The sequence below is a fragment of the Notamacropus eugenii genome, chromosome 6 (genome assembly GCF_028372415.1).
Source record: "Notamacropus eugenii isolate mMacEug1 chromosome 6, mMacEug1.pri_v2, whole genome shotgun sequence".
Lineage (NCBI taxonomy): Eukaryota > Metazoa > Chordata > Mammalia > Diprotodontia > Macropodidae > Notamacropus > Notamacropus eugenii.
Genome location: NC_092877.1, coordinates 192106377 through 192122728, shown reverse-complemented (window position 1 = coordinate 192122728; position 16352 = coordinate 192106377).

Below are 16352 nucleotides of genomic sequence, written 5' to 3'. Positions count from 1 at the left end.
GATCTTGGTGTAGGGTTTCAATAACATGAGTTATAAGAAACATTCTTCTGGATTTGGACCTGGAAGAGCCAAGTCTAAAGGCATCTCTACAATTTACTCCCTGTGCAGCTTTGGACAACTTGCTTTGCCTCTCTGGCCTCAGTTTCCTCATGTATAAAATAAAGAGCTGGACTAACAAAGACAATGCTTCCAATTTTTTCTTGAGTTCTAATTAAAATTTTTGTCTCTTCATTTCTTCTATCCATTGATCCATTGCTGAAGTAACTTTTCCCCCTTATGATCTCTATGTACTTCTTCTACTTGCTGTCTTTTGGTATTCTCTTGGGCTTCTCTTAACCCGTGATTATTCTTCACATTGTTGAATTTTCAACTCAAATCCTCATTTTCAGTTCCTAGATTGAGACTTTGTATCAGTGCCAGGTGCTGCCACCTCCCATATGTTCTTGGATGGGGTGACAGGACTTTAATTGGTCTTATGTTTTCTGCAACCTGTCCTGCATTACCTGAGAGGGTACAACTATGACCAGTCTCTCCCCTCATCTAATCTCTGGAATCTGTCTTTCACCTAGTAGCTTAATATGAGACTTGGCCAAGGCTTCACGTTTTTCTCCGTCTCCTCGTCCAATCACCCCAAAGGAGCTGATTTAGCACCCTGATACGGTTTTGGCCAAATATTAGACATCTCAGTGCCTGAAAGTATCTTCCTACCATCCCTCAAAATGGGCTCTCTGTGCCTTGCCTCAAAGTTTCCCATGGAAATCTTCTATTCTCATCTGGTTTTCTCTCTTTGGTACCTAGAACAGGATGTCACCTATTAATGTGGCCCAAGAACTCTTTAGGGCTCATGAGGTATGCATAGCAGTACAAAGGCCTCTCTGTGCACCTAGATGGTAAGGTGGATAGAGTGCTAAGCTTGGAGTGAGGAAAACATAATTTCAAATTCAGCCTCAAATACCTATTATCTGTGTGACCTTGGACAAGTCACATAACCTCTGTTCATCTCATGTTCCTCAACGGAAAATGGAAACAATAATCCCATCTTCTCTCATAACATCTATAGGCTTCTAGTCATCTTTTTGTGCAGCCCTGGAGTGGATAGAGGAATTTACTGATGTTTCTTTCACTTGGGTTTTACTGATCCCTGCTTTTTCTGGTGCCCTTCTTAGCTTTCCATAGGGTGCATTGCCATTGTCATTGGAAGTTGGACTGTATTTTAAATGTAATATCACTTAGCCCCATTTTGCTGCTGAAATAATTTCCCTAAGGTCACACAGCTATTGATGACAGAATATCAGCTAGATCCTGTGTCTCTTTGTCTAGTTGTCAGCTATGCCAAACTACTTCCTTGAACTTAGGTAAATTGTGCATAGTTGGAAAACATAAATTAAAAACCTTCCTTTTCTTTGTACCCACTTTGCTTTTTACTTGTTTTACCCACTGTGTTGTAGCCATGGAAAAACATACCTGATAAATAACACTTTTTCCTGAGATGCCACAATGTAGTTCTTAAGTCTGCAAATTCAGCTATATCAGGCTATTTTTTTGTACCTGATTATCCTCTTAATTTCCATGTAAACTTATTGTCATTGGGTAAGGATGATTTTTTTTCTTTTTTTACCTCATTTAAATTATATGACACTGGCATCATGTTTCATTAATCCTTCTTTCTTTATCCAAACCTAGTTGGCTTGCACATAGTTGGCACTCCCTAAAAATCTAATTAAATTGAATTGAGATAGTCCCTTGACATTAACTTAAGTGATATTAACTTATCTCCTCTCTTCTCTATAGTCAATAGATTATCATCATCACCACCACCACCACTACCACCATCATCATCATCATCATCTTCATCATCATCATTTCTGGATATTGGATCTCTCTGTCTCTTCTAGGGTAAAGGTGGCCACTCATGACCCAGACCATTACTGCTTATCATAGAAGCTTTGATCAGATCAATTTCTGACCTTTGCCAGCAGGCTGGTGGTCCTCTACTCCATGGGAATGCACCCTATATTGGTACGAGACTCAATGTGGACACCCAGGGCTTTATTCCTATTATAATTCAAAACTACTAAACTCAAGCATCTGTCAGTCTCAGCTTCCCCTAGGAGAAAGGAGCATGTACAACCATTCCTGGCTTTGTTCTATATTCTTTGTGCCTTCTTAAATATTTATTTTCAAACCAAAAGTTTGAAATCCTAATGTAGTTTAATATATGACTTCATACTCAACTGCAACTTAAAACTTTTTTGCCAGAAGAGCTTGGGGGTGTATATTTATGTCAAGCTTGATGCACATTGATACAGAACCTTGATCTTCAAAATAATTGTAAATGCCTAATGCTCTGCTGAATCCACAAAATGTATAAGCCATTGCATGTTCTCTTGTGTGTTCCACCCTGGTACTAGGATTAGCATGCAGGCATACACAAATAACTGCCTGAATCATTTTTTGACAGCCCTTGGACTACTGAATTGAAGAAAGCTTCTTCAAGTGTTAGAAGTGTATATTAGTGCCAGCATTCAAGTTCTTTCTTTAATCAGCAAGCAGAGTTGCATAACATTACATAGAATAAAAAAAACACATTTGTTTTCGTGATATTCATTATTAACCTACAGGTTAATATAAGACACGAAATAAAATGTTTTATTTTTGACAATAATTCTTTTAAAAATTAAATGAAATTTCTAAATCAGGAGGTTGCTCAAACACTGTGGCAGCTAATTATTTATTCTGCCCTTAAGATGATGAGATTACTTCAAAAAAAGACATAATCCTCTTAATCTCTTTGCTGTATTAAATGCTAAGAGCATCAGATAAAATTATGTTCAAATTAGATAGCTACTGAGAATTAATGTGAGTTTGGCAGTGGTATCTTTATTCTATAGAACGAAGTTTTATACTGAGAAATTTTCAGTTATTTATGAAACACATCTTTTCTCTCTTCCTCCCTTCCCCTCTCCCTTCTTTCCTTCTCTCTTCACCTCCTCCTCTCTCCTTTTTTCTTTCCTTCTTTCCCTTTTTTTTCTCCCACTTCCTCTGTGTTCCCTGTTGCCTTGGTGATCCTGTACCTCGCTTCACTCCATAGCTGTCCAGTGGAATCTGAGATGACAGGAGAGGACAAGTTTGGTTGAAAAGGACAATAAATGTTAATGGATGTATTTCCCTCCGCACTTCTTCTGTCTCAGTCCCATGGTTGGTCAATAGAAGCACACGATTCCAGAATTCATGTCCACCAGAAGCAGAATGTTCTTGTCAGTCTGGTCTGCTTTTCTTCTGATTGTAAATGATCCACTGTATACTCAAAGGTTCTACTAGGAACTTTTTTCATGCAGTCAGATCTCATGCTTTCTCAGGAGCATATAATCCTAATTTTTGTTAATGTTAGTTAGAATTAAGGTAGGACCTGGACCCCTGATTACACTGGTATAGTGAGTCATAAATAAAGTCGTGAAACACCTCCCTCAGCACCTTCTCTGAAACGTACATTCTTAAGAAGTGTCCTAGATACTAAACATTATTAATTACTACTAATATTTTCTACCTTTCTCTATCTCATTTTCCACGAGTGTAAAATGGTGATGATAATAGCCCTTACCTCCCAGGGCTGCAATAGAATCAAAATAGATAATGTTTGTGAAGCACTTAGCCCAGCGCCTAACACATGAAAAGTGCTCAATAAATGCCTGTTTCTTTCCTTCCTAAAACTAATTTGACATTCTATAAAATGCATGGTGAAGAGGTTGCAATCAATTAAAAATTCTGTATAAGAGGGATGTCCCAGGCGCTACCCAACAGAATATAACTAAAAACATAGTGTGCCCACTGAAAAGCTGATATCTTTAACAGGCAAGAAGTCTTTTTGATTATGTTACAGACTCAACCAGTCAAAGAAATAAACTAAATACTGAAAAAATTCTTATTCAGTTCTGAAAAGTGAAATAAATGTGATTATTGGATAAAATAAGATGACATTGCAAAGGAAAAATATTGGACTTGATTGAGAGAATTAGGCATATCTCTGATGCTAAGTGCATGATAGAAAGAGATTCCAACAAAAATACCCCAACAGCTGCTTTAAGGTTCAATCTTTGGGAGCTTGAGAAGGTATGTCTTCTACCTCTATTAGGAGTAGGTGTGATATGGCCAGAGGAAGGGTTATATCCTCCTCCACTTTGTTATCACAGAGACCAGATCCATAACAAAATACTTTTAACTGGGAGTTGAGGAAAAACAATGCACATGAAGAGAAATGTAACTTTAGGAGCCCTTGTGGGCTCTTATCCATCTATCTTATCCCCAGAGGGAACCTCACATGTACGAGAGTAATTTTTATGAAGACCACATATGGAGAAAAGTACATATTCAATGAGTATTTGTGAAATAACACTTTTTCCATATGTACTCTGGAAGCTTACATCTACATTCCCTTGAACTCTGATTGGAGCTACGGGACAGTGCATCTCAGGCTTTTGTTGGGGGGATGTACTAGGCTACCTTAGCAAATACCTCTAACTGGAATCAAATTAACTGTGTTTATATAAGTGATATCAATTGTTAATCAAAGGGGAGCCTACAGATTGAGGTTTATGAATGATAGTCCCAGAAAACCTGCCCCAATCTATCAAGGTTACTCCTTGAACACTGAGAAGAGGAAAAGCTATCATTTTGGGGGGACTGAATCTGTCAATGCAAGTAGAAGTTTAGAAATAGCTCTAGAGGAGAAGCTGTAGATGAATAGCCCACAAAAAAATACAGATTATATCATCACAGATATGGGACCAGAAAAGGCTGTAAGCTTACCTTATGGCAAAAGTAATTATTGACAGGTTGTGTGATTCAGTGATATGTACACAATTCATAAGATTAAATCACCAGTACATTGAGTAGATCATCTTTTGAGCAGAAGAAGAGCTACTCAAAGTGCTGGGGCTTGCTCCGTCTCTTGGCACTTTGCGGACGATTTTAAGATTAGGGACAATAATCCTTCATAATACTTTACCATGGCATAGTAGTTACTTGTGATTCTGAGCTCTGTATCAATGGAATACAAACTCTGGCAGGTTTAATAGAATAGATGACCTTCTGATGAAGTTTTAGCAAAAGATTGTTCTCTTTATGAAGAACAATCTCAATAAGAATGGAAAGGTTTATCAAATATAGTTCTGCCACTAGGTGATAAATTCTTTGCAACCCATGAAACAAAGAAAAAAAAGTAAAAATGGCCCATGTGTGGTCCCTGGAAAAGGCTGTGAGAAAATGGAGGGAAACCAAACAGAGGGTATTAAGAATTTTATAAACTCATAACAGTTTTATAAAATATGTATTAGTTTTTTGTTGGTAGCATAGGATAAGGGAAAAGAACACTGAATTTAGAATCAGTGACCTTGGTTCAAAACCCTTCTGACACATATGCTTTTGAGATCTGTTCATGTGCTAAGTAACATTCTGGGCTCACTTGCAAAATAAGTTGGTTTGGACTAGATGGGGTCTAACATTTCTTCTGTATCTAAATCTATGAATTCTGATGTTAAGGCGTTCTAAATGGTAGATACTTGGTTCAGTCAACAAAAAGTGGATATAGTCATACCGGGTATAAAATTGTATTATCTTTAATAAATTTTTTAACAAAAAAACCAATTTGGTAATAGATAATAAATAGAGTGATGGATCAGTGGATACTACAATACATTGTAATACATTTTTATAGTGATTTGGAGTTTGATGATCCAAAGATCCAAGTTTTTTCAGATAAAACCACATTACTTGAAAAAAACTGCTGGAAAAACTGGAAAATAGTATGGTAAAAACTAGGTATGGACCAACATTTCAAACTGTACACCAAGACAAGGTGAGAATGGGTATATGATTTAGACATAAAGTGTGATGCCACAAGCAAATTAGGAGATCATGGAAAAGTTTAGCTGTCAGATATATGGATATGGGAAGAATTTAGTTCCAAAAAATATGGAGAGCATCACAAATTATAAAATGGATAATTTTAAATATATAAAATTAAAGTTTTTGTACAAACAAAACCAATGCAATCAAAATTAGAAGGAAAGCAGAAAAGTGGGAAGAAAAATTTTTGCAGCATCTTTAATAAAGACTTCATTTCTCAAATATATAAAGAACAGAGTCAAATTTATAAAAATACAAGTCATGCCTTAATGGATAAATGGTCAAAAGATATGAATAGGCAGTTTTCAGACAAAGAAATTAAATCTATCTATGATTATATGAAAAAATGCTCTAAATCACTATTGACTAGAGAAGTACAAACTAAAACAACTTTAAGGTACCTCTTCACAAGATTCAGATTGGCTAATATGACAAAAAATGAAAATGATAACTGTTGGAGTGGATGTGGGAAAACTGGGATACTAATGCACTGCTGGAAGAATTATGAATTGATCCAAATATTCTGGAGATCAAATTGGAGCTATTCCCAAAGAGCTACCCTTTCATCTAGCAGTACCACTACTAGGTCGATATCTCAAAAAGATAAATAAGGAAAAGAAACTATTTATATGAAACTATTTATAGCAGCTCCTTTTGTGGTAGCTAAGAACTGGAAACTGAGGGGATGCCCATCAATTGCAGAATGGCTGAACAAGTTGTGGTTTGTGATTGTAATGGAATATTATTGTGCCAAAAGAAATGACAAGCAGGTTGATTTCAGAAAATCTTGCAAAGACTTACATAAATTTACATGCAAAGTGAAATGAACAGAACCCAGGAAAACACTGTACGCAATAACAACAGCATTGTGCAATGAGCAACTGTGAATGACTTAGCTATTCTCAGCAATACAATGATGCATGACAATCCCAAAGGATTCATGAAGAAAAGTGTTTCCCTCCTCCAAATAAACAGCTGATGTTATTTGAATGCAGACCAAAGCATACTATTTTTCACTTTTTTTTTGATTCAGGCTTTCTAATACAAAATGACTAATGTGAAAACGTTTAACATAATTGCAGATATATAACCTCTATCAGATTGCACACTGTCTCAGGGAGGAGTGAAAGTTCAAAGGGAGGGACAGAATTTGCAACTTAAAAATGATGTTAAAAATTGTTTTACATATAATTGGACAAAAATAAAATATTATTTTTAAAAAGTTGACGCACTAGTGGAAAAACTGACATATCCATTTCTATATTTTTGTTCTCTAGGGAACAAGAAGACAAGAGAATTGTAGCTTACTAGAAAGATGACTCAGTGTTTTCTTGGAGAGGCACATGTGTCCTTTTTTTATAATATTTCAAGAGATAAGTCATGGTACTCCTGTTTTATTATATTGCAGTGCTCATATTATCTATTTGCAAAAAGACCATTGTGCAGATAATTTCTCTCAAGAGCTATAATCTGTTACAGAGTGATGAGGAACTCAAGAAATTATTCACAAAACTGGTAGAGGTCCTCCAAAATGAATGACTATGTCTTGAATACTTGGTAACTTCAATGCACAGTTGTGGATATTAGGGAGGTTGGGAAGGAGGAAGGAGTTCAAAATTGGAAACATCAAAGATTTACAGATTCTCCAGAATCCCCTTGCATATATAGAAAGATGACTTACTTCAAAAGGAGACTTGCAAGTCATGAAATATGTTTAGTATTAAATGATATCACAGAAATGAGAAAGTAATTCTATATGCACAATCAGGAAATTACTGGGGTCATTATTTCAAAATCAGCTACATTCACTGGCTTATTGGAGGAAAGGTTATAATTAACACCAAATTAAAATTAATTTTTTAAAAAGATAATATATAGTATTCACTTATAGTAACTCCAACCTGACCTATTGAAGTCAGTTCAATAAACATTTATTAGAAACAACTAAAAGGCTCAGTGAATAGAGCAGTAGGTCTAGCATCAGGAAGATCTCCTTTCAAATCTGACCTCAGATTTGCTAGCCGTGTGAGCTTAGATAAGTCACTTAACCTATATTTACCTAAAAGGAAGCTAGGTGGTTCAGTAGAGTGCTGAATCTTCTGGTGAGGAAGACCTGTATGAGACAAAGTGAGTTCAAATCTGGCCTCAGAAACTTACTAACTTTATGATCCTGGGCAAATCAATAAACAGTTTGCCTCAGTTTCCTCATCTATAAAATGAGCTGGAGAAGGAAATGGCAAACCACTGTTAATATCTTTGCCAAGAAAACCTCAAACGGGGTCACAAAGAGTTGGACACAACTGAAAAAGTACAACAACACTATGTATCAGGTACCATATTATATTCTGGGGATACAAACATAAAGAAATATAGTCCCCGTCCTCAAGAAACTTGCATTTCAATGAAGAAATGAATAAATAAAATCTGATAAGTTGAGATAGAAAGGGGAAAGAATGTGCCCACAAAAAAGAAGAAGGAAAAAAAGTCTGGAGAATCAGGAGTGAAGCTCAGAGAGGAATGAAGGAGTGAAAATGGATGCTCTGGGCACATTTTCTAAGATGGAAGTGCTAGGAGGACATGACCTAGGAGCAACAAGGGTGGAATGATTTCCCAAATAAAAAGGCTTCTGAAAAGGAGTGATCTTATAAGATCAGAAAGCTGCTAAGTCCTGGTGGAGAAAGAAGCTCAGAGAGTCAGGAGAGAAGCCCAGGGTGGTGGGGGGTGGAGTTGGGAGGTGGGATGAAAGATATCCTTGATGAAATTATGAGAAGGAAATAGGCAGATTTCCTCAAATTATACTGTTCGTCAAGTTTCATCTTTACAATCACAACATTGACTAAATATTATAGAGAATTTAGTATCCCACTGTTGTTGAGACCATTAAAAAGCATTTGATTTGGTAGAGCAAAATATCACTCCAAAGGTTATCATCCAATAAAATGTCTCATGCAATATAACCTTTGTCCAATGCTCCTCTGTACAAGCAATAGTATCAAGCAAGGAACAAAACAGAAAAATGTGCTTCACCAGGATATTTGACCCCATCATGGAAGATGTCTAGCGCAGAGTTCAAACAGAAGAGAAATTTGCTGCAGATGGTGAAATCATCCAGATGCTCTATTTATGCATGACATTTTGCTGATTGCATCAAACCCCCCAAATTGGCAGCATTTTTAAAGACTTTGACCTATTTCCTTGAGAAAAACCAAATGAATTAGCATGACTATTATCCAGTTACAAGATGCAATATGATGGGCCACCCACAGAACTGATCCAACAGTACATGTATTTTATTTTTTTTAAATATATTTATGTTTAGTTTACAACATTCAGTTACAAAAGCTTTTGAGTTCCAAATTTTCTCCGCATCTCTCTCCTCCCCCTTCTCTAAGATGGCATACAATCTGATGTAGGTTATCTCTACATACATTCACATTTAACGTATTTTCACATTAGTTGTGTTGCAAAGAATAATTAAAACCAATGGAATAGAAAGAAGAAACAAAACAGAAAAGAGAGAAAGAGAAAATAATATGCTCCAATCTGCATTCAGACCCTGCAGTTCTTTCTTAGGATGTGGATAGTATCTTTTGGAGTTATCTTAGAACCTTGCATTGTTTTAGAAGAGCCAAGTCTATCAAAGTTAATCATCACACATTGTGGCTGCAACTGTGTACAATGTTCTCCTGGTTCTGCTCCCTTCACTGAGCATCAGTTCATGTAAGTCTTTCCAGTTTTTTAGGAAGTCCACCTACTCATCATTTCTTATAGCATGGTAGTTTGCCATTACATTCATATATCACAGCTTGTTCAGCCATTCCCCAACTGATGGGCATCCCTTCAACTTCCAATTCTTTGCCACCACAAAAACAGCTGGTAAAAATATTTTTATGCATATGGGTGCTTTCCCCATTTGTATGATCTCTTTAGGATACAGCCTTATAAGTGGTATTACTATGTCAAAGGGTATGCACATTTTATAGCCCTTTGGGCATAGTTCCAAATTTCTCTCTAAAATGGTCGAATCAGTTCACGACTCACCAAAAAATGCATTAATCTTCCAATTTTCTGACATTTTTTCTAGTTTTTCCAACAGTATATGTATTTTAAATACATACTACATATGGATAGTAAATTGTATCTAGAAATAGACAGAGAAAGAGAGTAGACTGGATATCATTTGGAAAACTATGCAGTTCCTTTTATTGGCCTCAAGCTTCTCCATAAAATAAAGGATTTTTAATAACTTTTTAACGCAAATACTTATCCGATGATACTTTATGAATATATCATGGACTTTATGTCATGGAAAGTATTTTCTTATGTAGCTAGATACAATAACTTTTAAAGAATTGAAGTATCTGAAGTGCAAAGTCAAGGAACATGGAAGTGTATATAGTCTGCAACATACTGTAAATGAACAATTGAATAGTATTCATGGTGTAAAGGTGTTGTGTTACATTTGTCCTTCTTCCTAGAAAAAGACCATAACATCAAAATGATGATGACTTTCAGTTGATTTTAAGTGAGGGAGGGCTGCACAAGGTCACCAACCTCACTTTCTTCTCCTGAGTCCTCTGGGTCCAGTGGCCTGATACTCATCAGGACAGCTAGAGATGGCCCAGGATGTAATGTGAGACCCTGGCCCCTTCAGGCTAAGGTCTCATCACATTCTCACTTTAAGAATTCTCCCCTTTCAATGAATAGGCCTCTTTAAGTTATTCAAAGGATGGACCCTTTTATCAAAAATAATAATAATAATAATAATTAAGTTGACCACACTAATTCAAAACATCTCTAAAAAGACTTTTAAACAACTTCAAAGATTTCAAAACTCTGATGAAAACAAGGACCAATCATAGCTTCAGAAGATTATTGATACAGTATTACTTCTACCTCTTAGAAGAGAGATGATAAACAAGAGATACAGAATAAGAACTATATAGTCAAACACGGCCACTGTGATAATTTACCTTGCTTGATTATACAAGTATGGGGTTCTTTTTGGATAGGAAAGGGTATCTGTGGGCAGCTTCAGAGACTTGCAAACCAAAAACAGACATCAATCAGACACTGAAAATGCACAGAAGCTAAAAACCTTGAGAAGAGGACACAAAGGGCAATTTTGTTAGTATCTTGTTAAATTTAACATGTCACCATTGACTCAAAGCTTATTTACATAGGACTTTTCTTTTGGTGGTGATTAAATTCTATGTTTCCATATACTCTCTTCTTGCCCTTTAAAGGAGAAGAAGGCTGAGAAGAAATCAACACATAGAGAAGCCAGCAACTTCAAGAGTCTTGAACCATATTTTCTCTCTTGAAGTAGGAAGCCAGAAAACCAGGATCTCTCCACTCTCAAGCTCTCACCAACTTTGCCCCTTACAATGGTAAGTAGTACTGAGTAATAATTCTTCACCAATGAAGGAAGTCTTTTGCAAATGAGCTTTTGACCATATTGCAAATACATACTTAAAAAAGAAATGATGGAACAGAAGTGCTTTTTATTTCCAACTTCTATTTTGATCTTGGTATATAGAAATTCTTGTATTTGTTGATGAGTATTAAATTCATTATATAAAAGAGTTGGGGATAATTAAGGGGAATTCTACATGTTCAATTTTTAACCAGGAATTGTCAAATTGAGAAAAGACCACAACACATTTACTGGGTCCTCACATATATGGTTTATGGGGAACCATGCCCAGTCCCCTATGATCTGCTTTGCTAGAAGGAGTTTTATCATCAGGTAGATCACAATTCTTTTGTCATAGCAAAATAAACAGTTTGATTAGCTATAGATAAATTGCTATTGCCATTCATAAGATCATGAATATATTGAAATGTTGAAGAGTCAAGAATAATAATGATTAATTATTATATTATAACAATTTATCTATAATATATTCACACATATATGTATGTGTGTATTCTTTTTGGTTGAAATCTACAATTTTATTGGTAAATGAAACTCCTCTAACAACATAGATCAGAAAATGATTGACAAATGATTATCTTAGAGAGTTACTGAGGGGTCTGACAGTTGAATTCCTAGAGCCACAGAACCAGCATGGGACCAAAACACAGCTCTAACTCAGATTTTCCTGGCTTTAAATCTAGCTCTCTATGTACAACTTCATGTTGTCTCTCTACATTTGTTTAGTGCCTTTACATGATAAAGTTATTTATGTATGTAATTTTTATATCCTCTCAATCACTTAATGTTGCCAAGGTATGTTCAGACATGCTCCAAGATGAGCTGTGCAGTCCCTTCTGCCCTCTACTATTATCTAAAGAAGTGGTATAAATCCCTGAATGAGGTTAACTGTTTTTCTTAAGGCAATAGGGTTAAGTAACTTGTCCAGGGTCACACAGCTAGTAAGTGTCTGAGGTCAAATGTGAACTTAGGTCCCCTTGACTCCGGGGCCTGTGTTCTATCCACTGTATCATCCAGCTGTGCCTTGATTGATTCTTTCACAAGGTATGTGATTATCTAGTCCTGGGTTTTTGTTACCAGTTAACATGGCTCTTTATTTGAGCACTGGTAAAGTTCACAACTATGTAACACCAACAAAGATCAATGAGCAGATACTATTTTAATAATGAAATTCATAGTTTGGAACTGACCCTTAGACTACACTTTAACAGCACACACGGAGCACTTAGTACAGGAAAAAGCAGGGAATGTCTGAAGACAAGTGAGAAGCAACCAATCAACAAGCATTGATTAAATACCTACCATGTGCCCAGCACTGTGTTGTAAGTGCTGGGGATGCAAAGAAAGGCAAGAGAGATTCACTGTTCTCAGGGAGCTCATAGTCTGATGGGAAAGGCAACTGTATAACAAGACACATATAGTGGAAATTGTAGCTAATCAGTTGTGGGAAGACCCTAGCATTAAGGAGAATTGGAAAAGATATTTTGCAGAATGTGGGAATTTGCCTGAGACTTGAAGCCAGAGAAATTAGGAAGCATAGATGAGTAGGAAGGAAGTATTAATGCACAGGGAACAGCAGGAAGACAGACTATCTAAGAAGAAACAGGCATAGCATCAAACATAGACACACCCACAAAGAGTGGGACAATTAGTAAGAATATTTCTCAGGACCGGTTAGAGAAGTTCCTTAATCAAGTTAGGGCAGATTGGGTTCCATGGAGAAAAGACTCTGTATCCACGTCCTTCCACCCACCCCACCCTCCCCACCTTCTGATCTCCTGGGAGGGAGGGAGTTAAGGGTTGAAATAGTAACAAACTTGGACTTATACATCTACTGGTATTATAAAATGTATGTATATGTATAAAATATGTATATGTATTATTTATAAAAGTCATGGTTTTTTGGCAGAATTTGGGAAGTTAAATGACTTCTCCAAGACTCCATAGGCAGTATTGGTCAGAGGACTTGAATCAGAAACCAATTATCTATCTACTACGTCATACCTCCTTTCAAAATAAAAGAATATTTTAACTTTAAAGAGGAAATATAAATTATCTTAAAGAATACATGTTTGTAATCTGCAAAATTTATAGCTATCTTAAGTTTTAGGCTTGGCATCACTTCAGGAAGGTATTTCACTGGAAATAGTTTGAAAAGTCATACAATATTTTCTTTTCACCTAATATTTGCATATATTGTGCATTTATCTATTCCTGTATTTACGCAATAATGAATTTATTTTTCCATTCCTTTGAAATATAACCTTTATCTAGGTCTAACCACCATCAGAAAGCATCTTCTCTGCAACTTGGAAGTCTTCCAGAGTTGTTTGGAGAACTGAAATGCAAAGTGACTTGAGCAGAGTAATCACACAGCCAAGTGTTTGTCAGAGGTAGCACTTAAAAGTCTTTCTGACTTGAAGTCCAACTGAGGTAATGCTGATTTATTTCATGATATCTTTCTTTTTCTGTCTCTCGGTGGTAGATATAATGAATTGAGCTACTTCAGCAGCAAAAACAGACACATGTATTTTTATGCTCACATATCATGTTCTTTAAGTCATGACTGACAAAATCAATATTTTATTGCAGGAAGCATCTCTTGTCAATGGCATTTAAAAATGACAACTCCCAGCATGTAATGTGCACTGATATTTCCTGTCCCATTTATTAGGGAGCTAGTTTCAAACTGAACAATTTCAATAAAGGTAGATCTTTCCTCATAAATCTGCTATTGCCTTTTCTTAGTTGAACATCCTCCAATATTTGTCAAGTAAATGAAACCTGAAGTATACTGTCGTGCAGACCAAATAAATCACTATATGGCTCCTTTATTACACACACACAGACACATATACATACAAACACTCACACACATATATGTATAAAATTATGATGTACATCCTTGTACATCACCCTGAAGATTAGCATCCACTGAACAATGACAGGCTGAAGCAATGATATGGCACAGGTAGAAGAAAAAATATCCTCTAACGACTTTGGCACTAAAATGTACTTTAACAAAACTCAGGAAAATGGGCAGATAAGACACAGTAGACAGATGTGTTGTATCATCCGATAGTGATATATACAGAACCACTTCAGTTTGAGAGCATGGCAGCAACTCCTGAAAGAAACGTTTGTAGCAATAATCACTGATGCTAGAGTTACTGGTGGAGACATTCCAATCTGTTTCTGAAGCATTATGTATTTCAGTCATATGCATTTCTAGAAAGAAAGATGTAGCTTAAGTAAATTTTGGCTTAAATTTTGAACATACATGTATGGGAATAGGATGTATTTCTTAGCCAATGTTGTCAAATATCACAGACTGATATTGTAATTTCTATGGTTCTTCTTTTTTCTTCTCTTGTTCCCCTCTCTTCCTCTCTCCCTCTTCTTCCCCCTCCACCCTTTCCTCTTCCTCCTCCTCCTCTTCCTTCTTCTTCTTTTCCTTCTTTCTTCTCCTTCTTTCTTCTCCTTCTTCTTCTTCTTCTTCTTTTTCTTCTTCTTCTTCTTCTTTTTCTTCTTCCTCTCCTTTATCACCTTTGTTTTTCTGGATCTCCCAACTCGCAGAAGTTGGAAGAACAGGGGCTACTCATGAGCCAGTTCTACTATCTATGGTCATAAGAACTTTGATCTACTTCACTTTTTGACTTGGAATGGTTTACTCTCCTATAGGCAACCTGGGGACCCCACAAGTTCAGGAATTAACCATATTCATGCCAAACATTATGGACAGCCAATAAGCTGAGACCACTACAGTTCAGCACTCATGAACTCAAGAGATCCCCCAGCCTCAGCCTGCCCAAGAATTGGGATTACAGGTGTGCATCACCACAACTGGCTTTGTTTTTTTTTTTTTTTTATATGAGCTACATGTGGACAATTTAAGTAACAACAACAATAATATTAATAATGTCACTTGTTTGAATAGCATCTTAAAATTAATAGTTTCAAAATAGATATTATCTGATGTTATCCTTAAACAACCCAATGGGAGAGAGCAGTTATTTTTATCCATATATTGCAGAATAAATAAAAGCAGTGAGGCTGGCAGTCAAAAAGCATTTTAAAGTTCATCAAAAAGCATTTTAAGCCAGGCACTGTTAAAGTTATAACATTAAAAAGAAAGGCAAACACATAGTCCTGGGCCTCGCTAAATATCAGTGTTGGTGATAGAATTCAGTTCTTTGCATTACAAAGTAAAAACTTCCTGAGCTACTGAGCCATGAATATATTGATTTGAGGGCACAGTAGGAGCAAATAGATACAAGAGTCCAGCAATGCTGTTGTTGTTCAGGCATTTCAGCTGTGTCCAACTCTTCATGGCCACATTTGGGTTTTCTTGACAGAGATATTGGAATGATTTGTCACTTCCTTCTTCAACTTATTTTGTAGATGAGGAAACTGAGGCAAACAGTGTTGTGATTTGCCCAGGGTCACAGAGCTAGTAAGTATCTGAGGACAGATTTGAACTCAGGTCTATCCTGACACCAGGCCCAGTGATCTGTCCACTGCACCACTTAGCTTCCTCCTCATGCAACTTAGACTAGGCTAATTTTCCCTAAAGGCAGTAAAACTGTCCTTGAGATTTTATGGGTCAAAAAGACCAGGGAGAATCATCAAGACAGCTTCTCAGTCAGCTATAGTGTACAAAAGATGAGCAAAAGTATTCCTCATACTTAATGGAAGTCTCTGTGTCCTGTTGGTCAATGAAGTTTTTCAACATGGTTATTTTCTTTCTATGAACTTAAAGGAGACTGTGTCTACCTGATCCTATATGCTATATATGGCTATTATGTCAACTTACTTCTTGTTAAATGCTAGTTGATCTGCTAGGGTCTCAATTTATTTGATTCCTGAGTCTGAACCACTGGACCAGTCTAAGTCAAACCTGATCCAGGACATAGGGAAATTGTTCTAAGCGTCAGCTAGGCATTTTTGTAGGGTGAGAGGAAACAGACAGCATTAATGGCCTTGAGGAGGAGAGGAAAGGCTGGGAAATTGC